This window comes from Arachis ipaensis, chromosome B10 (assembly GCF_059453495.1).
Source record: "Arachis ipaensis isolate K30076 ecotype BB chromosome B10, ASM5945349v1, whole genome shotgun sequence".
Classification (NCBI taxonomy): Eukaryota; Viridiplantae; Streptophyta; class Magnoliopsida; order Fabales; family Fabaceae; genus Arachis; species Arachis ipaensis.
In genome coordinates, this window is record NC_142435.1 from 2505514 (window position 1) to 2520527 (window position 15014).

Below are 15014 nucleotides of genomic sequence, written 5' to 3' on the forward strand. Positions count from 1 at the left end.
AGGAAGAAGTGGTTGCAGACTTAGGAGATGCTGAATCTCCATTGGAAAGTCCAGTCATAGAGCTTCCTTTCAAGGTGTTTGATGTTGATGTTAAGGAGGGTGTACAACCTCCAAGGCATATCATGGTTGAAGACTCTGCAGAGGTTGGTCAAGAGATGGAGACTAAAGAAGAAGAAGCACAGCCTCCCATGTTCTTGGTAGGCAATGCAGAAGAGATTCAATTGGAAGAAAGCTACCAAGAGGAAGTGGTTGAAGTTGAAGAGGCTTGCAAAGAGGTGGAAGTTGTCAAGGAAGAGCACAAGGGAATGGAGCTTGAAATCACCTTGCCAAAGTTGTTGGAGACCTCTCCCCCAAAGCCATTACCATCCAATACAACATTCAAGTAGGTAAAATACTTATCCTTAACCTTTACCTTCCCACTTGAATATAGGCTACTTGAGACAGATGGTCAGCTTAGAGCTCTTTGTGGCTTAAAGAGTAAGAGGGAGATCGTTAGTGGTTGGCAACACAATCCTAGGTTCATTGTGGTTTGGAGCTCAAAATCTAAATGCAAAGGTTGGTGTAGAGCTCGAATGAATGGGTCTAGGAAGCTGTTTGGATGCCTTAGTGAGAATTCGGATTGCTTACCTCCCGGATGGAATCATCATGATCAGCTTGAAGACGGGTATAAAATCAAGATTTGGGATCCGGGAATATACGAGGATCAACTTTGGGAGCTCAAAGCTTGTGAAGAACTCCATCAAAGTTTGAAGAATTTAACTGGTATTGATAGAGCTTATTGGAAGTCCAAGCATTGGTGGAAGTTTCAAGACGAGTACAAGCACAAGCCACCATGACAAGGAGCTCACCAAATGTCCAACTTAAGGACTTTAACTAAAAGTGCTAGGTGGGAGACAATCCACCATGGTATGATCTTTCAATTTTATTCTTAGTGTTATTTTATTTCATTTTATTTTTTATTAGTGTTCATTCACAATTTCTGCATATTCATCTGTATTTACATTCTGCATTCTGCATAAAAAAAAAACAAAAAAAACATTCGACGCGCAAGCGTCGCTGACACGTACGCGTCGTATGTGAGTGCGAAGAGAAAAAGGGTTGAACAGAGAGTTGCGCGGGAGAAAAGCTGGAAACGTGCCTGGCACACGAGCAAGTCGACGCGTATGCATTCATCACGCGTACGCGTCCATCACGCGTACGCGTCACCTGCGATTTCAGCCCACCACGTGTACGCGTCCCTGACGCGCACGCGTGCCCAAGAAAAATCAGCGTAAATGGTGTTTGGCCAGAGAGTTATGTTGGTGTGGGGCTGGAACTATGCTGGGAGCACAAACCCCATCACGCGTACGCGTCCCTGATGTGTGCGCGTCATTTTCCCACAATGGCCACCCTCGCGTACGCGTCCCAGACGCGTACGCGTCATTTGAACATTATGCAATCCACGCGTACGCGTGCTGTACGCGTACGCATCACATGCGACGAACAATTGACCCTCAGCGCCTGATTTCCAATTATCTCTTCTCCAATTCTAATTCTTTTCAATCCTAATTATTTCTTCTTTCTTCTTTCTTTCTTCTCTCTTATCCTTTCTTCATATCTATTACTTTCTTCTTTCCTTCTTCATCTTCTTCATCAGGTTTCTTCTCTTCTTTCTCTTTTACTCTTTCATTATTATATTAATTTTTGTTTCTCTCTTCTCTATTTTTCTTTTAGTTTTAATTATCCATGGTTCCTTTTTCTTTCTTTTTCATGCAATCTCATGTTGGTATTGGAATTTTATTTGGGTATCACCTTACTATACTAATGCTTGTAAACACTATCTGGAGTGATTTGACAATTGATATTTTAAATTGGCTCTCATATACATTTGGTTATATTATTTTCATTCCTATTTTTAACTTGTACACCACGTGTTTTTGAAAAAGCTCTTATGGCATTTTGAATCCTATTTTATTTTGCTCTTTCACTTGCATGCCTCTTTTTCACAACACTTGTGCTCCACATGTATTTGAGATTATCGTTCACAATTGTCATCATTACAAGTGCTCTCTAATGTGGCACATTTATTACTTGATGCTTGAGCTATGCTTCTCATGCCTGTTTCTGCATGCCATAAACACTCCTGCATCTCATTATTATGAATTGCCTTTTTGCTCTTAATTGATATCTTACATACATGTTGTAGCTACCATGTATTTAATTTATTACTTTTTCTTTTGGAATTTCTTCCTTCCGGTTCTTTAGTCATCTATGTTTAATATTCTTCCTTTTCTTTCTTCTTTAGACATGGGTACCAAGAAAGGAAAAGAGAAAACCACTGACAAGACCCAGCAAGGAGAGGAACCAAGAGACCTCCGGCTAAGGCACCTCCATCTACAAGCATCAAGCCACCAACAGAGTGGGTGAAGAGGTTCATCATAGATGATGAAACAACAACACCGTCAGTTGGAGCAGCCCGTCCACTTGCACTTCTTTGCATGCACCGAGGACGGTGCAACCTTTAAGTGTGGGGAGGTCGATACCGACTTCCGTGTATTAGTTACCTTCTTTTCAATGCCAATGTTTAATTTTCTTTGTAGTTCATTGTTGCATTTGCATGTTTGTTTGATTTTTGTGCATATTTTACCACTGCTTGGTTAAAATAATAAGTTTCTTTTCAATACTCTATTTTGAAAATTTCACTAATTTAAATTGAAAGTTTTGTGTTAAAATTGTTTGAAGACTGTAATTTAGAACATAAATTATAGCAAAGAACACACAACCTGTGAGACTTGAGCTTAATTGCATGGTTACACTATTTAACCATAATATTTTTTTTTCTTGTGTGTTTTCTTCTCTATGACTGCAATCTATATTTTGTTCCATTCTATATGTCCATTGTTTAGTGTATTTATATGTATGCATATGATTGGGGCCATCATTTATTAGCTCACTTATCCCAAAGAGCCTACCTTTTCAATTACCTTTGTTAGCCACTTTGAGCCTTTTAATCCCCATTTGTTCTATATTTTACCACATCACTAGTCTTAAGCAGAAAAATAAATTAATTAACCCAAATTGAATTTTTGGTTAGCTTAAGATAGAGATTGTGTATCAACTAAGTGTGGGAAAACTGTGGGAACATGGGTTAATAAAAGAATGTGTTATGTTTCTACTTTAATAAAATATTAGGAATTTGGGTATCTACTCATGTGAGACCAGAAAAATAAAAAAAAATCCATATGCATTGATTAGTTATGTTTACCCAAAAAAAAAAAATTCAACTAATTAAGTAAATAAATAAGGGGACAAAATTACCCCAATATTAAGTTTAAAAAAAAAATCAATGCATATGTGATAAAATTAAAGAAAGGTTGATACATGAGTATGTAATGCAAAAGTGGGAATTTTGGGTAGCTAAGCATGATTTTAGAATTATATAGAGAGTGTATATGTGAGCAGATGAGAGCTTAGGTTAGTCAAGGATTCAATTTATAGCTCACTCAACCATACATATATCCTCACCCTTACTTTAGCCCTTTACAACCTTGAAAAGACCTCATGATGTTTGCATTGATACATTAAATATTTGTTGATTGGTTAGTTGAAGAACAAAGTTTTAGAAAGCATGACTAGAGAAGACTAGGGTGGAATACCCTATACACTTGAGAGATTAGAGTACACATACACTACCAGTGAGGGTTCAATGCTTAATTCTATGTTCCCTACTTTCATGAGCTATCTTCTTACAAGTTTACTTGTTTCTTATTGTATGATTTGAATTAGTGGAATTTAGTTTATGTTTGTCTTGGAGAACTTGTTTGATTTTAACCAAGTAGTTAGCAATATCTTAGCATATAGTTGCATTCATAGGTTGCATTGCATTTCATGAGTCTTACCTTCCCCTATTCATTCTTTTTGTCTCCTTGAGCTTAGCATGAGGACATGCTAATGTTTAAGTGTGAAGAGTTTGATAAACCATTATTTTATGATTTATCTTGTGCTAATTTAAGTGGTTTTTATCAACTCTTTACTCACTTATTCATATGATTTGCATGATTTTACAATTCCTTCTTAGTTTTGTTCTATGATTGAAAACTTGCTTCCTAAACCTTTAATTTGTTTGTTTTAATTCCCCTTTATACCATTCGATGTCGTGATCCGTGTGTTAAGTGTTTCAGGCTCTATAGGGCAGGAATGGCTTAGAGGATGAAAAGGGAGTTTGGGCAAAAATGGAGGGAACACAAGAAACTAAGGAGACAACCAGTGAGCATCGACGCGCACGCATGGCTCACACGTGCGCGTGATTGGGAGAAAATCACAGCGACGCGTGCACGTGCCTGACGCATACGCGTGACATGCGTGACCTGCAGAAATTGCAGAAAATACTGGGGGCGATTTCTGGGCTATTTTTGACCCAGTTTTCGGGCCAGAAAACACAGATTAGAGGCTACAGAGTGGGGGAATCCATTTATTCACACACATACTTTTGATACACATAATTTTTAGGTTTAGATGTAGATTCTAGAGAGAGAGGCTCTCTCCTCTCTCTAAGTTTTAGGATTTAGGATTTCTTCTTTCAATTTCCCCTTTGGTTCAAGTTCAATGTTCCTTTAATTTAGTTTCTCTTTTACTTTTATTTATTCTAGCATTCTAGTTTATTTATTTTCCCAATTTGGTTTATGAACTCCATGTTAGATTTGATTTCTTTATTTAATGCAAGTTGAGGTATTTCAGATTTATGGTTGCTTTCTTCTAGTTATGTTATTGATGCTTTCTATTTAATTTAGACTTCTCCCCTTTTGGCTTTGGTTGAGTAATTGGAGACACTTGAGTTATCAAACTCCTTTATTGATTGATGATTGGAATTTGCTGGTTGGTTTGGATCCCTCTAAAGCTAGTCTTTCCTTATGAGTTGACTAGGACTTGAGGAATCAAATTGATTAGTCCACTTGACTTTCTTTTATTTAGTAAGGGTTAACTAAGTGGGAGCAATAGACAATTCTCATCACAATTGATATGGATAACTAGGATAGGACGTCCAGTTTTCATACCTTGCTAAGAGTTTTTCTAGTTATTAATTTAGTTTCTTGCAATTTACTTTCCTTGTTCCATCTTTCAAAAACCCAAAACGATACTTTTCTACAACCAATAATAACACACCTCCCTGCGATACCTTGAGAGACGACTCGAGGTTTAAATACTTCAGTTATTAATTTTATTGGGTTTGCTTAAGTGACAACCAAAATTTTTGTACGAAAGAATTCTCTGTTGGTTTAAAAACTATACTAGCAACAAGAGTTTATTTTGTGAATTCTTTACTAGCAGAAATCCGTTCGTCAGATATCACAACCAGTATGGCAGGCATTCATCATATGCATTTTCTATCTGTTTGTATGCTGTGTTTACTTGTAATGGCTTGCCTAATTGAATAACATGCCTATCTGCTTCTTGAACTACTTGTTGTATATGACAAATATTTGTGTTTTACTTGATTGAATTAATTGTGATTGTTTGGTGCTGAGGAGGTTAGGTAGGCGGTGGCGATGGGATCGCACGGAGGTTAGGTTGGCGAGGGCTGTGGGATACATCAATGTGACTAGTTTAGTTAGAAATTCCCTAAGTAAGATAACCCTGCTTATGGTTTATGGTTTAAGTTCTGTATATATTTATTTATAATTGTCCTAAGCTTGAATATCTGTATGTGATGTGAAGTTCTAGGATTGCCTTCGGCGTCCCGGAGCCTTACATCTTACATCACTGGGTGCTGTTACCATACTGAGAACCTCCGATTCTCATTCCGTACTTTGTTGTTATTTTTCAGATGTAGGTCGTAATCTACTTCGGTGAGATTGCGGATATGGTGACAAGGCGGAGTATGGTTCGTTCCTTGTTTGATTCTGTTTTACTTTCGTCATAGTATTCTCTCACCTTTTGTGTATTCAACTTTATGGTCTTAGAGGCTTATTTGAGAGATAGGTTGTATAAGCTATTTTAAATTCTAAACCTCTGTATCTTTCTATTTGTAACTAGTCGGCTTAAACTCCGCAAGCTGTGGCTAGTTCTCTATGATTATAATGATATTGTATCTATATATATGTTTTATCTTTCATCTAAACCTTGAGTCTTGTGCGCTAGTTTCGTATGAACGTTTCGCGCTTCTGAAATTCCGTTTTTGAGCTTAATCCTTCATCAGGCTTCTAGAATATATTATTTCCTTCTATATATAAATATGTAAAAGCCTTAGGACTATCGTAATCTCTGATTAACATTTGCTTTACAGCTAGAGGCAAGGCTTAGGGTAATTGGGGTGTTATATTTAGTGGTATCAGAGCGGTTCATCCTCGTGAGCCTGAGGGATGGACCGATTGTGCTTCGTTGCACACTTTGGGTCATGCTATTTAGGTTATCTACTTGATATTTCATAGCATGCTTGTTTGTGAGTGCCTTTTTGGGAAAATTGAAGCACTAGACCTTTGGTATTGAGACTGATCACCTTGATATCGAATGTTTGGTGAAGAAAGGAACCCTAAGGGTAACTCACGGATAAGGTCGATTACGTTAACGGAGAGGTAGTGAGGATAGATAACCTAGCCTATGCGCGACGAGCTCAGCATATTCCAGAAAAGCCTATTCGTGGAGTTGCGGCATATCGGCTGATGGGTGCGGCTTAACACTTGTCGCAACGGAAGTAACGGTTGACGCTTTTGCGGTTTTTACTTAAGATTTTCAATTTCTACACGGTATGGCTTGGATTCTTGTTAAAAAGGTTTTAAAGCTTAAAACGATTTTGAGAATTTGTTTGAAACTGTTGAAAAGAGTTTGAAAAACTATTGGTTTGTTTTATTGGTAATGGGTTATCATAGATGAGATACGAGTAATAGGTAACGCGATTCGTAGGTTTTGGGAATGTTAGAAACTATTTCTCGAGGTTACTCAGTTACGTGCTTTGGATTCTGTTAGAATCATGTGACTTGTTCTTTCCTACCCTATCCTAAAGTTTTTGTGGTCTTTTATTTTGGATAGTAGTTCGATTTCTCCAACCTTAGTCCTCTATTCATATGCCTTCTTGTTTGATCCTAACTGCATATGTCTGCTTAAAATCTTTGGTGTATTTATCTTCTTTGTTTAGGCACTTCCTCTTGAGTCATGTATTCTTTGATATATATTTGAATATGTTTTGATGCATTATATCTTTTTAAGCTCTCATTCCTAGTCCTTTGTAAACAAATTGTAATTTAGATTCCTTTTATTTGATGATAATTATAGCCATTCTTCAAATCTTAACAAAATCGCTTTTGATTTGATATACACTTCTCTATATAAACTTTGAAAGTTTCTTTTACAGTTTAAAACTAATTGTTTCCAATACCTCGCCTGTCTCTTCACTGATTTATGGAAATATATTTACTTTAAATACAACTTGATTTTCTAACAACTTTATTACAGTTTTTACAAATATCTTTATTTGATTATGTATTTAGGGATTCTTCAAAAGAAAGACTTTTGCCTCTTTTCCGTTGATTTTCATTTGACAAACTTCACTTAATTTATTTTTAATTTGAATTTGGTTTAGTACAACACATTGTCTATGCAATTGTTGCTCTTTTGAAAGTATTGAGTTCATATCCTTCCTTTTAGGAACAGACCAATTCCTTTTTAAGCTTTTCACTTCTTTGAATGATATACTCGGTTCTATTTTTGTTTATTCTTTTACTGTTATGACCGTCACCATTAATCTTAGTTTTCTTCTCTTGTAAATCTCATACTCGTCCGAGTCAACTTGAAGTTATTTCTATCTAGTGCGTTGTTTGTCCTCTTAATTGTCCTTCCTTGGTCAATGGTTCCTTCTTGAAAATTCACTGTTGATTGATTTATCCTTCCTTACGAGTTTTGTATTCTTTTGGACCAATGGAGAGCTTGTTTGATGTTCCATGCTTCGTGGATCTTCTTTGAATTCCTTTGATTTAAGACCCTTTCTTGTTTGGTCTGATTTCTTATAATCACATCTTAATATTCTTGAATGTTCTTATGTGATGGCAATTTCAAGTGTATTCTTAGAGTTTTGTTGTGAACTTTTGAAACAAGTTTTGGATTCTCTTAAGAAATCAAAATCAATTCTTCTCATTTAAATTGCATCCATTGTTATTCTTTAAATTGACAAAGTTGTTTTGGAGTTGGCATGCACTGTTTTAAACAAATTTTTGAAACCAATTGATAAACAAAATTTTACCTCGGAGTTTCTTTTTCTAAATAGAGTTTAACTAGTTTTGTATTTGCTATAAAATTTATACACACTTGTCTGAATATATGTAAGTCCCACATCGGTTGGAGAGGGGAACGAAGCATGCCTTCTAAGGGTGTGGATACCTCTCCCTAGCATGACGCATTTTGACGAGTGAGTGTGGGGGGCTTTGGCCATCATCCCTATCGTCAGAGGCAAAACCGTGAGGCCTTGTGTGCCAAAGTGGACAATATCGTGCTAGCGGGTGGTCTGGGCTGTTACAGATGGTATCAGAACCAGAACCCGGATCGATGTGCCAGCGAGGGCGCTGGACTCCCTTAGGGGGGTGGATTGTAAGTCCCACATCGGTTGGAGAGGGGAACGAAGCATGCCTTCTAAGGGTGTGGATACCTCTCCTTAGCATGACGCGTTTTGACGAGTGAGTGTGGGGGGCTTCGGCTAGCATCCCTATCGTCAAAGGCAAAATCGTGCGGCCTTGTGTGCCAAAGCGGACAATATCATGCTAGCGGGTGGTCTGGGCTGTTACAGATGGTATCAGAGCCAGAACCCGGATCGATGTGCCAGCGAGGGCGCTGGACTCCCTTAGGGGGGTGGATTGTAAGTCCCACATCGGTTGGAGAGGGGAACGAAGCATGCCTTCTAAGGGTGTGGATACCTCTCCCTAGCATGACGCGTTTTGACGAGTGAGTGTGGGGGGCTTTGGCCATCATCCCTATCGTCAGAGGAAAAACCGTGAGGCCTTGTGTGCCAAAGCGGACAATATCGTGCTAGCGGGTGGTCTGGGCTGTTACAGATGGTATCAGAACTAGAACCCGGATCGATGTGCCAGCGAGGGCGCTGGACTCCCTTAGGGGGGTGGATTGTAAGTCCCACATCGGTTGGAGAGGGGAACGAAGCATGCCTTCTAAGGGTGTGGATACCTCTCCCTAGCATGACGCGTTTTGACGAGTGAGTGTGGGGGGCTTCGGCTAGCATCCCTATCGTCAAAGGCAAAATCGTGCGGCCTTGTGTGCCAAAGCAGACAATATCGTGCTAGCGGGTGGTCTGGGCTGTTACAGATGGTATCAGAGCCAGAACCCGGATCGATGTGCCAGCGAGGGCACTGGACTCCCTTAGGGGGGTGGATTGTAAGTCCCACATCGGTTGGAGAGGGGAACGAAGCATGCCTTCTAAGGGTGTGGATACCTCTCCCTAGCATGACGCGTTTTGACGAGTGAGTGTGGGGGGCTTTGGCCATCATCCCTATCGTCAGAGGCAAAACCGTGAGGCCTTGTGTTCCAAAGCGGACAATATCGTGCTAGCGGGTGGTCTGGGCTGTTACAATATAAGCTTTGTGAACTCTTGGACAAACCTTTGATTTATTACAACCTTGTCGTGATTTTAGTGTATACCTTATTTGATTGAGTAACTAAATGTCTTTCAGGATTTTCAATATTGTTTGGCCTTAACTCAATTGATTCTCATTTTCTAAACCTCACCTATTCTGTCTTTTACTTGGAAACTATTTAGACAAAATGCAATTTAGTTTTATTTTAACCACATTGCAGTTTTGGTGTATGTTTCTGACACCCTTTTGTGAAATGCGAGTTACATACCTTTCTTTTAGCACATAAGGTGATCTTCTTTCAGTTTTTCATTCTTTATATTCAAATGTATTATGTGAATTTAATCATAAATTTTAAACCTTGAGAGTGTCATCACTAGCCTTAGATAACCTTCTTCCATAATTTTATACTTGTTAACTCAGCTTGATTAGTTCCAAAATACTGCCTTGCTTATCCTTTTTGTGTTCTTAACAGTTATCTCTGATTCGGGAGTCATCCTTGGGGTTGTTAAACTGAATTTAATCCAATACTCTGTACATCCTCGTTTACTTGTAGATTCAGCAATTCTTTCAAAACTCTTGTGAAAATTATCCTTGTTGCTTGTCCTTCTTGTTTCAAAGTCTTTTATCCTTCTGAATAAACTCGAGAATAGTTGTAATGTCACGTGCGATCTTTAGGCACAGTAATGCGAAGCTTTAGCTCTTTAGAATGTGGTTTGTAGTTATGGAAGGGGAGGTACACACGGCTACTTCTGTGGTTTTTAAATTATGGTTTTTGATTTCTAACTGGTACGGCATTGAACCATGTTGAAAAAGTTTTATGGTTTATAATGATTTTTAAATTTGGTTTGAAACTTTTAGTTTAAATGATTCGGTTTTGAAACTACGTCGGAAAATTCTTGGTTTGAAGGATATTGTTTAAAAAGAAAAGTGAGTTCTAGGATTTTATCAATTTGTGAACTTGGTTTCAAATTTATCGTGTCAAAAGGGATTAAAAATTGAAAAGTTTTTATTTAAAGAAAACGTGATTTCAAGTATTTGACTTCCGAATAACTGATTTTTTGACTCTTTTGAGAAAGTTTTAACAATGAGCTGGTTTAGAATAAACTTGTTTTGAAGGTTTTGGAAACATGTTACAAAATCGGTATTTGTTTTGAGGAAAAATTTCAGATGCTCAATGACGATAATCAGAGTGACGCAGCGGAAGGAGAAAGAGAATGTCAACACGGTAGGATGCTTCGTGGGGAATATATGTATATATATATCCCATCGCATGATTCGGATTTTCGAGGGCAAAAATCTTTTGAAGGAGGGGAGGATGTAAGAACCCGCGTTTTCACGTAAAACCATTTTAATAAAATAATTGAGTAAAGTATCGTTTTTGTCCCCAACATTTGGGATAAGTACTATTTGTGTCTCTAACGTTTAAATCGTCTTATTTGTATCCCTAACGTTTATAAAAGTAATTCATGTTATCCTACTATCAATTATACTAACAAATCAGATTATATTTTTTAATTATTCTCACTTGGATGCATTCATTCTCAATTAGGTCTCACTTGAATGTGTTCGATTTTAATATTATACCCACTATTTGTGTTTAGAGTCAATTATGTTCCTAGAAAAGTGAATTATGTAAACGTTGTAGGAATTAGTTTCAACTTTTGATGAGCTACTATTTTTCGGAGTGGATCATCGATTCAATCCCAAACATTTGTATTCTAACTTCAAGAAGAGATTTTTAAAATTCAAACTAAAGCATTCATGATGTGTAATTGACGACAGGATAACATTGAATCACTTTTACAAACGTTAGGGATACAAATAGGACGATTTAAATGTTAGGGACACAAATAGGATTTACCCCAAACGTTGGGAACAAAAACGATACTATACTCTAAAATAATTTTAGTGTCCAGAATAGATTCAAAATTTAGAAATTTTAATTTGAAAATATAAATGAGAAATTTGGTTTCAGTGAATTTTTCTGAGTTGGAAAATGTATTTCTTTCGAAAAGTTTTTGTAAAAATGTATACTAGTGCTTAAAGGACAAAAATAATTTTGAAATTGAAAACCGGACACTAATCTTGAAGGTTTTGACCCAAAGTGGGCCAAACGGGCTAAAAACGCTAACGGGTTGGACCGGGCCCAAGGCTCAATATATATAAGTGAGTTTAATGAGCTTTCAGCTCATTTCTCACCTCCAAAAGAGAGGGAGGCGCGGATTTGAGAGAAATGGGAGAAGAAAGGGGTGACACTATTCACCTCCACCTTCCGGGAGCCATAACTTTTGATCCAGAGCTCCGATTGACGAGCTGTTTGTGGCCACGTGAAGCTCTCGTCGAGCTCTACGTTTCTATCTAAGCAGGTAATAACTTGAAGCTCAACTCCCAGTTTTCTGCCCTAGTTTTTTGCACGTTTTGGGTTTAGTTCTTGAGCAAGTTTTGTGGTTTTGCTTGTTTAGGTGATCTCAAGTAGCGGGTAAATGTTGAATTTTATCCCTAATCACGTTGGGTAAGGTAAGGTTTCTCTAAACTCTTGTGTTTAGTTGTTTTGTGTATATTAGTTTTTGATGTTGGTATATATATGTGATATTAGATTGAGTTTTGGTGTTTGTTGGAGTTGGTTGAGGCTTTGGATCAAGTTTGGTGGCTTCGTTTTGGTGTTTGGTGTAGTTAAGAATCGGCCAAGGTATGGTTTCGGTTTCCTTTATGTAATATGTAATGTTCATGGACACTTAGGCTAGTTGACCCTAAGATAGGATTGAATGTTGTTGGTGTATGAATGATTATATGTGAATTGTTGTAATTGTTGGTTATATTGGTTATTGTGGTAGATGATGATTATTGGAGGATTATTGGTGTTAATGAGTATTGATGATTGATGTTGTTGGTAATTGAAAGTAAATTGTGATTTAGTGATTGGTATAATAGTGGGTGGAGTGGATATGGTTGATGAGTAATATTATATGTTGATGGTTGTTGGAGTTGAGAAAGTGGATGATAAATGTTGTGAATTACTATTGTTGATAAGGATTTTTGATATGGTTGATGATGAGTAATCATGAATAACTGATTTTGTGGGTGATGGTGATTGTTGAGAAGTATTGACAATATGGATGTTGATTTTGATGGCTATTGTTTGAAGATGTGAGTTTTATGAGATTAATATGAGGAATTGTAGTGGTTGATGTTGTTGAATGATTGATGATGATTGAGAATGAATATGATGGGTTTTGGATGTTGGTGACTAAGGGTTTTGGGGGTGTTGAGTAATAAAATTGGAATATTATAGATGGTTGAATTAGGAGAGAAGTGGTATGTACTTTGATGTTCTTTTGGTATTATATGGATCATGGTTAGTTTGGTTTTGAATTGTGAGTTTTGGAAAACGGGAGTTTTGAGGCCTTTGGTAAATTTGGCATTTTGATGAACTTTGTTCGATCATAACTTCTGCCTCGGTTTTCAAAACTTATTGAAATTTGTTTAGAATAAAAGATCTTTGAAAACTCTTTAAATTGATATAAAATTTGTGAAAATTAGAATTTTGTAGAGGAAGTTATGATCCTTCAAAGTTGGTGTTAAAAATCCGAAATTCTGCAAAGTTGCAGAATTTCATTATTTCTGATATGTGCGGGCGCACACCCTTGTGCGGACGCACACTGAAGAACTGAAGATTGATGGCTTAGAGGTTATAGAAACTCTTATTGTAAGTATAGTTACTAAACCAAGCAATCAACCTTTCTTACAAAAGTTTTGGTTGTCACAAGTAACAAACCCCTTTTTAAATTGATAACTGAGTATTAAACCTCGGGTCGTCTTCTCAAGGAATTGCAGGGAGGTATGTTCTTATTATTGGTTATGAATTGTAAATTGGGGTTTAGGAGGTAAGGAGGGAATATGTTGAATGACAAGTAAACTAAAATAATAACAATAAAATCTCTTGGCAAGGTATTAGAAATTGGAAGTCCAGATCAAGTTATCCTTATCAATGATAATGAGAATTGAATCTTAATTTCACTTAGTTAACCCTTACTTAAAGCAGGGGAAGGTCAAGTGAATAATTAGTTGATCTTCAAATCCTAGTTAATTCCTAAGAAAAGGTTGGGATTATTGAAGTTCAATTCAATTGGCAAGATAACAATTAACAATTATACTGTTGATTTGGATAACTCCTGAGTTACTGATTTCTTAACTAAAACCAAAAGGGAAAAAGTAAATCTACTGGAATAAAAATGCCTTCAGATGGGAGCAACAGTAACATAAATAAAAGAAAGATAAATAATAATTAAAGTAATAAAATAAAAGCATTAGGGTATCTCAAATGGAAGAAAAACATAAATCAAAGTAACATTGAACCTGGATCGAGAGTCACTCCTAAAACTAAGAGAAGTCCTAAATCCTAATCCTAAGAGAGAGGAGAGAACCTCTCTCTCTAAAAACTACATCTACTCCTAAAATTTTGAATATGAGAGCCTCCTTATGAATGGATGCATTTCTCCACTTTATAGCCTCTAATCTATGTTTTCTGGGCCGAGAACTGGGTCAAAAATAGTCCAGAATTCGCTGGTTGCGAATTCATTTGCGCTGATTTCTGTCACTTGCGACGCGGCCGCATGGATCACGCGGTCGCGTCGCCTAGCGTCAGGGGAACTATAGTATATTATATATCAAATCGAAGCCCCGAACGTTAGCTTTCTAACGCAACTGGAACCGCATCATTTGGACCTCTGTAGCTAAAGTTATAGCCGTTTGAGTGCAGAGAGGTCAGGCTGGACAGCTTAGCAATTTCTCCAACTTCTTGCATTCCTTCCACTTTTGCATGCTTTCTTCCCTATCCTCCAAGCCATTCCTGCCTTATAATATCTGAAAACACTTAACACACATATCAAGGCATCTAATGGTAATAAGAGAGGATTAATAATAAGCAAATATAAGATCAAAGAGGAATGTTTTCAATCAAAGCACATAATTAGGAAGGCAAATGTAAAACCATGTAAATAGTATGAATAAGTGGGTAAAGAGTAGATAAAAACCACTCAATTGAGCACAAGATAAACCATGAAATAGTGGTTTATCAACCTCCCCACACTTAAACACTAGCATGTCCCCATGCTAAGCTAAGCTATAAAGAATGAAGAATGTATGAAATGCAACCTATGAATGTAACTACATGCAGAATGTTTCCACCTACTTAGTTAAAAGTAAACAAATCTTTCAAGAGGAAATATGAACTGGATTTCACTAATTTAAATCATGAAAATGAAGTACAAATAGACTTGCAAGAATAAAATAGCTCATGAAAGCAGGGAACAAGGAATTGAGCATCGAACCCTCACTGGTAGTGTATACACTCTAATCACTCAAGTGTTTTTAGGTCCGATTCTCTCAATTTTCTACTAACCTTGCTTTCTAAGGCTTGCTCTTCATCTAACAATCAACATAAATTTAATGCACAAATACACA